The following is a 16,580-nucleotide window of genomic DNA, read 5'->3' on the forward strand; positions in this document are numbered from 1 at the left end:
ACCTCTGGATTGGGTTACTAAAAGTTTGTACATCAGTAAGTGGAAAATAGATTCAGAGTTTTAAAACATTCATTCAACAAACATTTATTGAGCATTTACTATGTTTAAAGACAGTTATCTAGGATAACTAGGGAAATAACTAGCTAAGTAGGATATCCAGGGAATTATAGAGAAAAATAGAATCTGGCTTTTGCCCGCAAGAAGTTGCAACCTAGTTAACCAAATAATATAACCAAGTCTAATAAACAGGCTCACATTAAAAAAAAAAGTATAAACAAAATTGTTTAGGACCTCATAGAATGGAGTAATTAATATTTCATGGGATAGATCAGTGAAGGCTTCGTGAAAGGAAGAGACCATGTAAACTGAATTTTGAAAAAAGGATGACAAATTTCAGGAGGTAGAAGTTAAAGACAAAGGAGACTGAGATATGAAAATACAGCTAATGTTTAGGGACCAATGGAGGCTTTTTATGGTTTTAGACCATAGGAAGCTTTGGTGAGATGTGAAAAACAGAGCTGAAAAGGGATGATTAAAGCCCAAAGGATGTGAATGGTTTACTAAGGAGTTTGTACTTTATTCTGTAGAGGTTTATTATGTAACCTTTGTGCGGCTGTCCCAGAGAAATCATTAGAAAGTTTTGATCAGGGAAGAAGACATGAGAGTGATAATGATGATGGCATCAGCTAAAATTTATTGAATAATTATTAGGTATGTGCTGGGAACCATTGTGTACTTTATTCGAGTCTTATGTTTTAAATGAAGAGACTAAGACTTAAGAGACATTGTTACTTGCCTAAGACACAGAATTAGTCAGTCTTGGAACATGAATTTGAACCCAAGCCTCTCACTGTTGTCTTCTGTTTAGCAGTGATGATGTTTTTGTTTGAGGAATTCTGGGACAGGATGGATTACATTATAGCCTATAGGCAGGAAGACCACTTGAACTAAAAGTTTAAAGGAAAGAAGCTTCTGTTACAGACTGGGACTAGAAAAGAGGGGATAACCCCTAGGTACTTCTCTTAAAATTTTGTAAATGATGGTTAGGTTTACTAACTAGCCTATTAAAATCTTTTAAATCCATAATGTACCCAAGTTGAATTACCAATACAGTCATTATTTCATGTATTACTTACCCAACATTTGTGACCTTGTATGATGAAAGACTTTTTGAGTTTCAAACAAGAAATACCTCTCCTAGTCCTGGAAACAGCAGTGCTCCTTAGGTACTCGTACCGCTACAGTCTCTAATATGCAAGAGAAAGCACCTTTCTAGGTCAATAACTTGTCTCTTCCCCTTTCTTTTGAGTATCTAAATTGAATTCCATAAATATTTACTGAACACCTTTTATGTATTGGGCTCTAATACTGTCTCCCATCAGCTAGACCAGTGATTCTTAATGAACTGATATTTGTGAACCCCTAACACTGTATACAGATTTTCTGTATATATGTCCCTGTGTTTTTTTCTGGGGAGGAGGTCCATAGCTTTCATAAGTTTTTCAAAAGAGTATGCTATAAAAGGAAAGAGAACTACTTACCTAGAAAGTATAAGAATTGTTCTGAACCCTGAATGCTTACCAGTGAAAAGGTTTAAAAATAAGGATATCTAAACTCAATCCCAGCTTCCAGGGATTGTGATTCAGTAGATTTGAGGTAGAGCACCACAAGAAAGAGTTGATAGCCACTGATCTACACAGGAATAACACTAAAGCGCACTCCATGAGAACAGAAACTATTTGTTATTTATTGGTCCTAAAGTCTAGAAAGTGCCTGGCATATAGTAGGCACTCAGTAAATATTTATTGAATGAATGAATATTAGAGCCCTCCAGTTGAGAAAGCTTTGTGAAGTAGATATTATTTAAGCTAGGTCTATAGGGATGAACAATTTATAAGGGGAGGTAGGTGAAGGAGCTCATATTCTCCAGTGAAGGAAAAGAAATTACAAAGACACAGAGGTCTAAAAGTTCATGGAGAGTTGAGTGAGTAAATTCAGATGTGTTAGGAGCCATACTGTGAAGAGCCTTATCTAATATGTTACAGAGTTTGCACTGTGAGCATTGAGGTTTTATTGCTTAAATTAGGCATGTTGATTTGAGTATCATATGCAAGGCTCTGTGCTATGAGTTACCTTGAAACTCTCTATGACCGTATATTTATGTGCTTTTTCCTCCACCTGCAGGCTGCTGTATGGCAAGCACTAAACCACTATGCTTACAGAGATGCAGTTTTCCTCGCAGAGCGACTGTGCGGAAGGTTTGTAATCTGTTCATTTCTATAGAACTGTAAAAGAGTGAAATATATGGAATTGTATAACTTTTTGTAACTGTAGCAAGATTCTGGGTATCACTTTTTTTTTTTTTTTTTTTTTCTCCTGCCTGCCACACTGCGGCATATGGGATCTTAGTTCCCTGACCAGGGATCAAACCTGCGCCCCCTGCATTGGAAGCACAGAGTCTTAACCACTTGGCTGCCAGGGAAGTCCCCTGGGTATCACTTTTGTTTTATCTTTATGATTGACACTAGTTCATAAAAATTTTTCCCAGTACCTGTGTAGCTCCTTATATGCTACTTTTAATAACTTTGTAGAGTTGCTTTCGGTTTTATGCTATGGTTTACTTAATGTTCCAATCTTTAGGTATTTTTTCCCGGGTTTCTTATTAGAGTCTATATTCTGTGTCTTAGAGCATGGATTTTGAGGCTACAGCCTTAGTACAAACCCTGACCCTGTCACTTGAACATGCAGTAGTATACCTTGGGCAAGCTACTTAATGTCTGAGTATTTCCAATTTCTCATCTATAAAATAAAAATAATATTTGTCTCATAGAATGGAAGAATGAGATATTTAAAGCACTTGGCACAGCCTTCTGGCATGGTAATGAATGCTCAGTAAATATCAGCTGGTAGTGTGTGTTTTGTTTCTGTCATTAATTATTATAATCCTCTTTCTAAGATGCTAAGATAGATTATTATGTACAGCTTTTCTTTTAAGTCATTTCCTTGGGTTATATCCTCTAAAATGGAATTTACAAGTCAGAAGGTGTGATCAATTCTACAACAAATTATTTTTTGCCCAGTTGATAACCCAGCAGAGAGAGGTGTGATAATCAAGGTGTCACCAATGGTGTGAGACTTCCTTCATAGTCCTGTCAGTATCAGATTTACCATTGTAATGTATTTTTGCTTACTGGAAAATTGTGAGGTAATAAATATATAGTTCTTAATAGTTTAAAAAAGTTTTAAAAAATTTATCATAGTATTATTACTTAATCTAGTCAGTGTTATTTATTAAATAATTTTCTCCTTCCCATATGGTATTTTACTTGGTTTTGTATTAAACTTTTAAAAAATGTTTTGCTCTGTCCCCAGAACCTCTCCTCTGTTTCATTACATAATTTTCTATTTTTAACTCAATATCATACTGTTTTATTATTAACACTTTATATTGTCTTTTAATATCTAATAAGGCCTACCTCCCATCATTTTTTTTTTTTTTCCTTAAGTCTTTGGTAAGAAGTCTTTACCCTTTTTTTTAAAATTTATTTTTATTTTTTGGCTGCATTTGGTCTTCATTGCTACACACAGGCTTTCTGTAGATGCGGAGAGCAGGGGCTACTATTCATAGTGGTACGTGGGCTTCTCGTTTCGGTGGCTTGTCTTGTTGCAGAGCACAGGCTCTAGGCGCATGGGCTTCGGTACTTGCAGAGTGTAGGCTCTAGAGCGTAGGCTCAGTAGTTGTGGCACACGGGCTTAGTTGCTCCGCAGCATGTGGGATCTTCCCGGCCCAGGGATTGAACCTGTGTCCCCTGCTTTGGCAGGCAGATTCTTGACCACTGTGCTACCAGGGAAGCCCTTTACCCTTTTTTAATTCTTTCATTTTGTGTGTGTGTATTTTATTACTGCTTGGAAATTTCACAGCTATTTTGATCAGTGCTGACCTGTCACCATGTAAGTCTATGAATTAATTTAGGAAGTATTGATATCTTACTATCTTATAGCCTTCTTAACCAGAGAGAGTGCTGCCTTCTTTTTACTCCGGTGTTTAACTCAATTTTCCTACTTCTGAGTAACCTCCCATTGAATTACCAAAAAATTTTATTTTTTTTTATGATTGTAGGTAAGTTTTATTTTTGTCTGTCTGCATGAACTAGTAGTGAAACCTTTCTGCTCAGTTATATGATTTTACTCTAATCAAGTGCTTAGTAACTCAACTGCAGGCATAGAAGGTAGACATTAGGGGTTTGCTGAACGTGTGTCAAAAAGGGAAAAGGGATAAGAACATTAAAAATACAGACAAGATGTGGACGAGGAAATGTAAACTACGTAGGAAAGTAAAAACAGAAAGGGATTGATGAATAAAACGATTTAGAGAGGTACTGGAAGTCCAGGTGAAGTTGAATTGGGAGATGTATGGCAGTAACATACAAGAGGAAGACCAGAAGTGAAGTGCAGAATTCTTTCATTAATGAAGCAGTGTGTCTTAAATTTAGTAACTTGAGAGTTATAAGGAGAAGGTATGAATCTCAGGAGCAGGGGTTTTCACAAAAGGGCAAAGCATAATACTTGGAAATAGTTGTGAGAAGCAAGGAAGAAACCAACCTTACTTACGATAGGAGGGAATTAGCATCCCTTTGAGAGTGCTGTCAGGTCCTCAGGGGAGAACAGGAGCTCAATGAGAAAAGTGAGGGAAGATCTGTGGACCAGAAGTCTTAGGTCCAAAGGAAAAGGTTTAGAAGAGGGAGAGGCTTGGAAAGAAGGTGATACAATAGATTGCCTTATTCTGCTCAATTATGTGAAAGCAAAGTTTGTTGTGGGTAATCTACTTACATATATTTTCATTGATGCTTAGGCAGCCCCCATGTTTTGCTGACATATACTTCTTTCTTTTTTTTAATTTGTTTGTTAAAGGGTAGGCAGTTTCTAGTTTATTATAGTTAGATTCCAAAAGATTGCAAATTAGTGGTTTCTTTTTTCTTTTTTTTTATTTATTTCTTTTATTTATTGGCTGCGTTGGGTCTTTGTTGCTGCACACGGGCTTTCTCTAGTTGATGGGAGCGGGGGCTACTCTTCATTGTGGTGTGCGGGCTCCTCATTGTAGTGGCTTGTCTTGTTGCAGAGCATGGGCTCTAGGGCTCCTCATTGTAGTGGCTTCTCTTGTTGTAGAGCACAGGCTCTAGGCACGTGGGCTTCAATAGTTGCGGCACATGGATTCAATAGTTGTGGCGCACGGGCTTAGTTGCTCCACGGCATGTGGAATCTTCCCAGAGCAGGGCTCGAACCCGTGTCCCCTGCATTGGCAGGCAGATTCTTAACCACTGCGCCACCTAGGAGGTCCAAATTAGTGGTTTCAAATTTAGTTGATTGGGTTTTCCCATAGAATTGCGGCAGGATTCCACATTAATCCACATAAAGCTATTTAATCCACTTTCTATCTGTGCCTGATATAGTGCTTAACACTTGGGAAGTAGTTCATTGCTATTAACATTTTAGAAATAAAGACACCAAGACCATTGTTCACCAGGTTTCTACCTGTCTTAATGATTAACGGGACAAATGTAGAAACTGCATTGAGTATAGTGATTTCCATAAATTGGGCTTAGTTGAAGAGAACTGAATCAGAGTAAAAGGTTCAGCATCTGATTCTCTGCTCTGTCTTAGCCATGATATTGACAGCCCAAACTCACAGAATTATGTGACTGCAAGTGGCAACTTTTTTAAAAATTTATTTACACAGTTATGTTAAGGTCATCATTGAGGGAAATTGTCCAAATACTACTAAAGATATGGCATATTGTGTCATTTTTAGGCCATTACTTGTGGAAAATTTGATAAATATTATCTTGTTGCTAAAAATTCAAGTCACTTTGTCACATGGGGGAGAGAAAGGATATCTGGCCTATTGGCCTATTCTTTTACTGTCAATAGTTAAATTCTTACCAATGAAAAAGATGATGCTATTTTTTTTAATATTCTCATTTATTTATTTGGTTGTTTATTTGTTTATTTTTTGGCTGTGCCATGCAGCTTGCGGGATCTCAGTTCCCTGACCAGAGATTGAATCTGGACCCACAGCAGAGGAAGCCTAGAATCCTAAGCACTAGGGAACTCCCATGCTAATGTTTTTAATCATCACAGTTTTCATTTTCATTATGTGTTAGTGCATTAAGACTCTGGTCTTCCCAACGAACTTTTTTAATCCAAGACTCAACTATTTCAATGCATTAACTTAGATGTTTCACACAAATACCACATACGCAGGTGAGTCAAAAATTATCCGCACTCCCGGTTATGTTAAAACTTATGTAGATTCTACAGCCAAAGTGTGGATAATTTTTGACTCTCCCTCGTACATCAAACGCAATTCAGGCAAAACTGGATTCATACTGTTCCCACCCTATTCTAAGACACCACTGTGTCTTAGTAGAAAAGCTTCCTAACTGATTTTCCCATATTTACTCTTTCCTGTGGCTTCCCTTCCCCGTCCCAAATCAACCCATTCTCTTTACTTTCCTTCTTAAAACCCTTTAGAGGTGTATAATAGCTATAATAACTTATCCCTAAATCTTTACACAGCTTGCTAAGCCCTGCACGATCTGGCTGTCTGCTTTCTCCTTATGTATTGCCATTTCCCCCTCAAACACTAGGGAGCCTTTTAAAATTTCCTCCAGCCCTCTTATCTGTGGTGTATTTACTCCAAATATGTTTTCAAAGTATTTAAAAGTATTATTAACCCCCATCATATACAACAAGTATAAAGCCAGTTAGTACTGAAATTTAGGATGTGAACAAATATGGAGAAAATAAAAATTAAGAATAGTATTAAAATACTGAAGTTGTATATGTAGATGAACTGTTCAACAACAGAAATGACTCTAAAGGGTGGAACGAATCATACCTGATATGTAAAGTACAGCATCCAGGCATTTGGAAACAGCAAAAAAAGTGATAAAATGGATTTACTTGAGTTTGTGGCTCAATGTCATGGATGTGTACCCCACGTTAATATCAGATGACTATTCAGGTATTGTAAATTTAGGAGGTCAGTAATAATTTAATAATAACACATAGAGCTCTTACTTTGTGTCAGGCATTATCTGAAGCACTTATATATCAACTCATTTAATTCTAACAGAACTAACTACGTAGAGACAGGTATCACTATGTCCTTATTTTACAGATGAAACAACTGAGGGTCAGAGAAGTTACCTTGCCCTGAGTCACATAGCTAATGAGTGGTATTGCAGAAATCCGAACTCAAGCAGTTTGGCTCTAGAGCCATTACACTTATCCATGTGCTGTACTGTCTGTAGGTGATGTGAGAACTTAAAAGATAATCAAGATGGAATGTGTAGGGACTTCCCTGGTGGTTCAGTAGTTAAGACTTCACCTTCCAACGTAGGGAGTGTGGGTTTGATCCCTGTTCAGGGAGCAAAGATCCCACATGCCTTGAGGCCAAAAAAACAAAACACTTTTTTAAAAAAAGAAAGGAAAAAAAAAAACCAGATGGAATATTGTAACAGAATTCAATGAAGACTTTATTGGTCCACATCAAAAAAAAAAAAATCTTAAAAAAAGATGAAATTGGTATCACAAATCATAGATGATTCCATAGGTTTTATGCCCTTTGAATACTTATAACATCAGAGTTTTTGACAGGGTAGCAAGCAGAGTACTCTAACCTCTAAGGAGTTCTCTGGGGTATTTGTAGAATTTATCAAGGCTAGATAGAGAACACACCTCAAGAAACTTTTAAGTCTTACCAAAACTGGTCCATTTGGGAAAAGGCTGCTCATTTAGATTGTAAGTCAACGTGAAGAAGAGGTGTCTGTCCAGTTAAAAGCACTGAGGGACTAATTCATCTTCCCATTTGATGGAAATGTATCTGAAGGATGCAAGCTTAAGCTCCTCTTAATTATTAAATGACAGCCTATATTTGAAGCCTAGCCTGTTTGTAAGAAGAGGAGTTTCAGTATTGTTCTGTAACTTTTTGTTTGTTTTTTCACCTAACAATACATTCTGGAAATCTTTGTCAGGTTTGTTTTTGTTTATGTTTTTGACAGCTATAGAGTGTTTAATCATATGGATGTACCTTAAATTTAACTCGTACATGATTGATTTATCAGTATTACTTGAAGAGTGACTTGGTGGACTCAGTGTTTACTTTATTCCTGATTATAAAACGTAGCCATCTCAGGACCTCCCATGGGTTCTGCATCTACAGATTCAAGAAGCTGCCAGATGCGGAACCCACAGTTACAGAGGGCCGATTGCGTATTACAAACCACATATTTCCCAATCAGGTGTTTTAATTAAGGCTCTTCATAGAGGATGGCAAATAAATGTCATGCAGACATCTATAACTATTTCCAGATCCTGTTGTTTTGATCTCTGCACACTTACTAGCAAAGCCATGATCAGCCTTAGAATTTTCCTGAGTTTAGCACTTGAGGCAGCCACTGTCAGTCAGTGGGAGTTACTGTTCCAGATGAAATCTACTTGTCAACACTGCCTTTTTGAGATTTATTATAGCCACTGACTACTGGTTCACTATGTTTGGGGCTGTCAGGTTGTTTCTGGGAAGCCTCAAAAACCACTCATGTCTCTCCATGTGTTTCACAACCCTTCAAGTTGTTCTGGATTTACTTCACTGTCTTATAGTTTCATTAAGCTTAAGGTTTGTTTAAAACTCCAATCTATAGTCTCATTTAAACATGTATGAGGGTGAGTCAAAAATTATCCACACTCCGGTTATATTAAAACTTCTTTTGCCCGCACCGTCTTATCAGCACTTTCCATTCAAGGCTATTGTCTCCCCAGTTACTGCTGTGCAGGTGTGAACGTGTTACATCAGTTTCATTTGCAACTGCAGTGTGAGCAGTTTTGTGATTTGCACAAAAGAAGAGCAGCATGCAGTGATTCATTTTTTGTGGTCTGAGGATGTACCTCGTGCTGTTATTTATCAAAGACTTTGCGCTGTATGGAGAAAGTGTTTTGTCACAAAGAAGTGTGGGAATGAATGGATAGAGAATTTCAAAGAAGGTTGTTAGCCATCAAGAAGGAGCCAGATGGGCTTCCTAGGTGGCACAGTGGTTAAGAATCCGTCTGCCAGTGCAGGGGACATGGATTCGATCCCTGCTCCAGGAAGATCCCACGTGCCACGGAGCAACTAAGCCTGTGCGCCACAACTATTCAGCCTGCGTTTTAGAGCCCGTGAGCCACAGCTATTGAGCCCATGTGCTGCAACTACTGAAGCCCATGTGCCTAGAGCCTGTGCTCCTCAACAAGAGAAGCCACGGCAATGAGGAGCCCACGCACCACAACGAAGAGGAGCCCCCACTCACTGCAACTAAAAGAAAGCCCGCACACAGCAAAAAAGACCCAACACAGTCAATAAAATAAATAAATAAGTTAAAAAAAAAAAAGGAGCCAGATGCCCATCCATGTCTGATGACAACACTGAGCATACACGTGAAATGATTCTTTCGAATAGATGTGTGACAGTGGATTATGTGGCAAATCATTTGCAAATCAACCATGGCTCAAAGGTTCAACAATCAACAGTGCTTGTTACAGTGAGATGCTTATTGAAGAGCTGAAGCCTAAACTTCGGGACTGCTATCCAAGGGCGTTGTGATCTTGCATGACAATGCACGTCCTTACACTTCTGCCCACACTGTCGACACTCTGTAAAAACTTCATTTTGAGGTGTTAAAGCATTCTCCCTATAGTCCTGATCTTGCTCCATCAGACTTTCACCTGTTTGGTCCCCTGAAAGCAGCCCTACGAGGATGAAGATTCATTTCTGATGAAGGAGTGAAGACAGCGGTACATTCGTGGCTCGCAGTTCAGCCTAAATAATTTTTTAATGAGGGAATACAAAAGCTTGTTGACAGATGGACAAAGTGTATTGAAAAGCAAGGAGGTTATGTTGAAAAATGATGTATTTGTCTTTTCTAAAAGTTAACTAAACTAAATTCTACGGCCAGAGTGTGGATAATTTTTGACTCACCTTCATAGTTTTTAAGCCATCACACTTCAAAACAGTAATTGCATCAAAATCACACATGTAATATTTGGTATCTTTATGGTATTAGGGAATTTTACTACAGTGAAAAATTGACCTTAAACATAATCAAGTGTTTGTAAACAAACATTTGATAAAGCATTTTTATGGCTGAAAGTTGAACTAGTTTTTGGGAGCCATTGTTTTATTGGTATAATAACTAGTTTTTAAAAGCTTAATTTATTAGATGACAAGAAACTAGGCCTTTGCAAAATCTAGAAGAAATCACATTTTTTAACTGATGTGAGTTAGCCCTTATAATTCAGTGAAATAAACAATTTGTTCCCACTGCAGAACTCCTCATTCATTTTTTTGCTTCTGAATCACAAATGCTGCTGTAGATCCTAATACATGTATGCTAAAATTTCTTATCATTTACTATGTGTCATTTATTGTACACTGCTTTTTATACTAGGGTTTCTTGAAAAATCATAAGATGGACCAGATTTAAAACAGTGATTCTCAAAGTTTAGCATGCATCAAAATCACCTGAAGGGTTTATTATAACACAAATTGTTGGTCCCCACTCCCAGAATTACTGATTTTAGTGGGTCTGAGCTGAGATGGGGCCCAAGAACTTCCATTTCTAACAAGCTTCAAAGTCATACTGGTAGTGGGATAGGGACCACACTTTGGGAACCACTGGCTTAGATGATCCCTCAGCCCCCTGATATTATTACATAACCTATTTTTAGAAGCACAGAACTTAGGAATTTTCCCTCTTTCCTACTATCCCCTGTATTGTTCCCTCTATAGACTCTCATCTGAGGATTCTCTAGTGGTCCAGCAGTTAAGACTCTGTGCTTCTACTGCAGGGGGCGTAGGTTCCATCCCTGGTTGGGCAACTAAGATCCCACATGCCATGGGGGTGCAGCCAAAAAGAAAAAAACAGACTCTCATCTGGATTGGTTGAGAGGTTGTAAGGATAGAAGTCAGGTGCTGGTCAGTTTGGAAGAGAGTAAATAAGGGGGAAAGTGCCGCATTTCATTACCTAAGGCATTTTCTAATGTAAAGGAAAGAGGCTGATAAATAATTCAACTCTTGCCGTTAAAGAACAGTTTAACCTTTGTTACTGGACAAGTGTCAAGTCTGTCATTTGAATGTTTAAATAGTATGGGTATTCACACGTTAGAAATGTTTTCCTTTATCTTAAATTATCTTGAATATAACCTAGTGTATATTTGGTGTTCGATATAAGTGGGGGTTTTTTTGTTTCTTTGTTTTCCAATCTGGTCTTTTTAACGTAGAAACTTTCAGATTGATAATTAGGTTTATCAATTTCATGAGAGGGAAACTGTAATATGCAAAAGAAGTGTTCTCCTGAATCTGCCCCCTTGCTTCAAATCCCCTGAGTTCCCCTGTCATGAAATTTGACTTCTGTCCTCTCAAAGAGTCCATTAGAAAAATATTACATAAAAACAAGATGCTTTTCTGGTAGTCTGTTTAAGGGTAGTTGTGTGTATGTGTTTGCTTTTCTTAAGAATTTACAGAGAATGCTATGGTTATCTTCATTGTATTATTTCCTTGATTCCTTGTAGGAAGAAGGTCATCAGGACTTGGAGAACTAACTTTTCTATCAGAAAAGTGCTTCTCCTTAATTCAAATTTGAATTAATAAATTGATTTTTGTATTAAATAACATGCCTGGTTGTTTTGTTGTTGCTCAACTTGTTTACGTATTGCTAGATGAACGATGATTCCCATTTAACATACTGAATAATAGTCAATTTTTTTTTCATTTGTGTTCTTAGTATACTCAGAAGAAGCCTTGTTTTTACTGGCAGCCTGTTATTACTGCTCAGGAAAGGCATATAAAGCATATAGACTCTTGAAAGGACACAGTTGTACTATACCACAATGTAAATACCTGCTTGCAAAATGTGTTGATCTCAGCAAGTAAGTTTCTAAATCTTTTTTATCTAATTTTGTTCTACTTACACTGTAGAATTCTGGATAAAATTCTTTTGATGAATTAACTCTGATTGACTCCCTTTCTCCCCTCTTTTGATAGTAGAGATATTCTACTTCAGTAACTTTTGAAATGTTTACACGGCTGCCTATGGCATTATTATTTTGTTATGGAGAGATTTCATTATTATGGTATAAATAATAGAATATAACTCTGGAGAAAACTAAGTTATAACTAATTCCTACCATTTTCTAAAATGATCCTAAGTGTTGTTTCTTTTCCTTTGCTTTCATTGCTAGCCCAGTTAGAATAAGCCTGAAAACCTAACTTACCAGTTCACCTGAGATTAATACTCCCTGGTGTCCAGATAGGTGTGTAATTATTGGCCTTTCAAAATCATTCTGTTTGGGAACCATTATTCCTTTGAAGCAACAGGGCAGATTCAGGAACACTTCTTTTGCATATTACAGTTCAGCAAAGTCAGATGTCCATATTCTGAATCTGGAGGCAGCTAGAGATTTAGGTAGCTATGTTCTGTCAAAGCTTTTTCTGCGCTGTGAGAAATGGAACAATGGTAGAGGTGACTAAACAATTGTAAAAGCCTGTGTATTTAGCTTGTAGGTTTACAGTGAAAGAATACAAATAAGCCTCATAAAGTCTCCATCGTCTGGTACATATTTTATTTGTCCAGTGTCTAGTTGATGACTTTTAAATTAAAGCTAGCTAAAATATACATAAAATTTCTGAGACATTTGTTATTGAATTATTTCTACTCCAAAAATTCTGATGTTAAGTTCTTTAAAATCTACTTATTTAATTTGCCAGCTTCTTAAGCCAGTTCTTACATTAGACATTCTTATCCCATTTATAAATATTTATAGTTTTTAAAAAGTCCCACTGATAGTAAAAGAACTTTGGATATTACATTTTATGTTTAGGGTATACTGTGTAAACTTACTTGAGAGTTTTCCACATGATGATTTGGAAAAAACTTTATTTTTTTATTAATTATTTTTGGCGTATGGTTGCTTTACAATGTTGTGTTAGCCTCCACCACACAACAACATGAATCAGCCATACTTATACAGATATCCCTCCCCTTTTGGACGTCCCTCAATTTGGAAAAACATTTTGAAGCACAAACCATTACAAACTCTGATATGCTAAAAATATGTAGTGAAATCAGGCAAATTTTTTTCCCTTTGGGGAACATTTGTAATTTTCTATATCAAGAAAACATAATTGATAAAAAGAGATGAAGTACTATTCAAGTTTCATTTGTAAACCTAGAAATAACTGAGGCCATGAAGTATGCAATTTTTAATTAAAATGTTAGTCTTGTTTAACCTGCTTACAAATTCCTACTTCAAGGAATTATAGAGCTGAGAAGGAGCACCACATCTGTTAATGAAGAACCTTTCATACTTTTCCCCAGTATAATGGTCGTCCGTTTCTTTAGACATGAGTAATGTGTATATTGCTCAGACTAGATTTGTACATACACTAAAGGCAACTGTTTCTATTTTTAAAGGTAAGACTGAAATTTTAAGATCTTAAATTCCCAGTCTTCCAAATGATTATAAACACGTTTATTGCTATCCTAAAGGTACCATGAACTTTTTACTTTGTCTCCATAGTAAGAGGTACATTGGTCATGAAAAATGTCTTTACACACAATGCTTTTTATATTGACTTTTTCTTTAATCTATAAATTTGTGTTTTTAAAGACTTGCAGAAGGGGAGCAGATCTTATCTGGTGGAGTGTTTAATAAGCAGAAAAGCCATGATGATATTGTTACTGAGTTTGGTGATTCAGCTTGCTTTACTCTTTCATTGTTGGGACATGTATATTGGTAAGTAAGAATGATTCAGATTACCAGAAATCTGTTTCCAGTACTAGAATGCTTTGTGCTTGGACGAAAAAAAAAAAGAAAGAAAACTGTTGATCTGTGTTTATCAAATAGCATTTGGTTGAGTAGTACACAGTCTTGTAGTTTCATGACCTCGTTACACATGTAAAATGGTAGAGATGTTGATCCCGTCTATGACTGTCCACTTTGCCTTAATGATAAATAGCTACAGCAGCACTGCCTAACAAGTGAGTACACATGTGGGTGGTTTTTTTTGTTTTTTTTTACTTTGGGTGAAGAGAATACCTTCATGTGGTCCACTGAGGAAAAAGAAGCAGAGTGAAGTTTTTTCTATAATATTAAATATCACCACTGCTCCTTAGAAAGAGGTTTGAAGTCACATTTCAGTAATAAAGAATAGCAGTTCCCATCTGGCATGTCATGATCAATTTGAGAAATTTCTTGTGATGGTAGTTGAAATAATAGTGATTTTGCAAATAATCTTAAAATTTACTTAAATTTTATTTATATTTATTTTAAATTAAGTCTTAAAAAGCAAGTAGAATGAATTCAGAGTTATCACTATGATAATATTGTTCTGATTTTTATTTTGAAATACTCTGATTTGGGGAGAAATTAAGTAACAGGAGTTGTTCGGCTGCCCATGGGAGGGCATCTCGTGATAATGTCATCTGTTGCATGTGGGAGAAATGACTGAGGATTGCTTGTCTAAGAATTAGGTTAGCATCTGTTTTAAGATATATTGAGGGTAGTCTGAATAGTAGTTTTTTAAAAAAAAAAAACCTTGAAAATATCTTTTTGAACAGAATAAATTATTTGGCTGAAATTTGGGGCTCATTTTCAGATGGCACCACTCTTTTGAGAACAGGAGTAAAGAAAGATATAATACCAATATCTTCATTTATCTTAATAGAAGAACTTGGAGTAATGGATTTAGTTCATGCAACTATGATTCTTGTCATTTATTCAAAAAACTTTGAGATCCATCCCCTATTATGGCTAGACATCATACTTGGCATAGGAATGTAAAGATAAATAACTCACAGTCCTCTTCTCCCTCCCCCAAAGGTTTATAATAAAGTGTAGGAGGAAAGAAGCAGTAAACAAAAGTTTATAAGTTTTTATCATCACAATTTAAGTGCTGTGATAAAACATGAGCAGTATTCTGTTTAAATGTGGGAATGATCAGTTCCTCCCAGTTAAGAAGAGAGGTAAGATAGTAACTAGGAAAGACTTGATACAAGAGTCTTTTTTGTTTCTTTTAACTTCTCAATAATAAGAAACTTAGGAATTAGAAAAGGGGCAAAATACTTGAATGGGCACTTCACCAGAGGGGGTATGTGGATGCTAAATAAGCACATGAAAAGATAGCAGATCATTAGCCATTAAGGAAAGGCAAATAAAAACTACCATTAGAAGCCACTACATGCCCATTAAAATGGCTAAAATTAAAAATATCGACAATACCAAGTGCTGATGGGGATGCAGAGCATTGGGATTTCTCATACATTGCTGATGAGAATGTAAAATGATACTCATACATGAATGTTCATAGCAACTTTATTTGTAAAAGCTCAAAAATAGAATCAACTCAAATATGGTGGGTGAATGAAAAAAAAAAAACAAAAAAACTACTTCCATACAATGAACTACTACTCAGCAATAAAGAGGAACAAACTATTGTAAAACATAATAACTTGGATGAATTTCAAGGGCGTTGTGGCAAATGAAAAAGGCCAATTTCAAAAATTTACATACTCTATGATATCATTTATATAACATTATTTAATGAAACAAAGTAAGGGAAGGTGTTAAATCACAAAAATGCTACATATGTATTTACTATTTTTAAAATAAGATTAGTTGTTTAAAAGTTTTTGATGGTGTGATTATATCAATTCCTAACCATGAAGAAGGAAGGTTTTTCCCCTTCTTCAGAGAAATAAAGATGGGTTATTTTTATTCATCATAAATATTAAAAGGTTAAGTATCCAATGGGACACATCCCTGCTCCAAAAACTGGCTTTTCATTTCAGCCATCATATGCCTATCTTGTGACCACAGTTGCACCCAGTAATCTAGAAAGCTACCTGTTATAGATTTGCAGCTACAGCTTGTTGGGTTATCTTTTATCTCCAGGTATTTTGATATAGACACTTTGTTGGTCTTTTTGTCTACAATATCTTATGACACTTTGCATCTTTAGGACACAACTGATACTAAGTTTGGTTGTTAGATTAACCTGTTCTTCCCAGTGCTATTTAAGTAGTTTTTTTTACCCCAATTCTTTGGGAAACTTCTTTTGGAGTTTTAGTTTTTAAAAAAATCCATCTAAAGTTGGGCCAGGTTAATTTTATTAAGTCTTTTCCCCTTTTTATCTCTCTATTGAATAATTAGAGATCTGTCTCCCAGATTTGATTATTATAACTCCACATCTGGCTCCTTCCCCAGTTAACTTTTATATTATTGGGTTGGCCATAAGTTCGTTTGGGTATTTCCGTAACATCCCGAATGAACTTTTTAGCTAAGCCAGTATTATACATACCAGTATTTATCCATGTATGTGTGTGTGTATCTAATCTCTTCTTAGCAGACATTTTGTTTTACATGTATTTTATGGTCTATTAATCAGATCATGGCTTATTATAAAAATCAGCCTTGCCAACTTATCAAAGGTTTAAGAGAATTTACCTTTTGCTAATGTAAAAAGAAAAGATAATTTACATAATACTGGA

General features: G+C 36.1%; 1 protein-coding gene and 1 pseudogene across 2 annotated transcripts in view; one reads left to right on the plus strand and one right to left on the minus strand.

The window, feature by feature from the left end:
- The window catches only part of LOC130839970 (RAD52 motif-containing protein 1-like), a 371,059-nt gene that overhangs the window by 349,005 nt on the left and 5,474 nt on the right, over nucleotides 1–16,580 (minus strand). The gene's annotated exons all lie outside the window — the stretch shown is intronic.
- The window catches only part of LOC130839969 (cell division cycle protein 27 homolog), a 28,783-nt pseudogene that overhangs the window by 8,418 nt on the left and 3,785 nt on the right, over nucleotides 1–16,580 (plus strand).

The sequence above is a fragment of the Hippopotamus amphibius genome, chromosome 17, assembly GCF_030028045.1.
Source record: "Hippopotamus amphibius kiboko isolate mHipAmp2 chromosome 17, mHipAmp2.hap2, whole genome shotgun sequence".
Lineage (NCBI taxonomy): Eukaryota > Metazoa > Chordata > Mammalia > Artiodactyla > Hippopotamidae > Hippopotamus > Hippopotamus amphibius.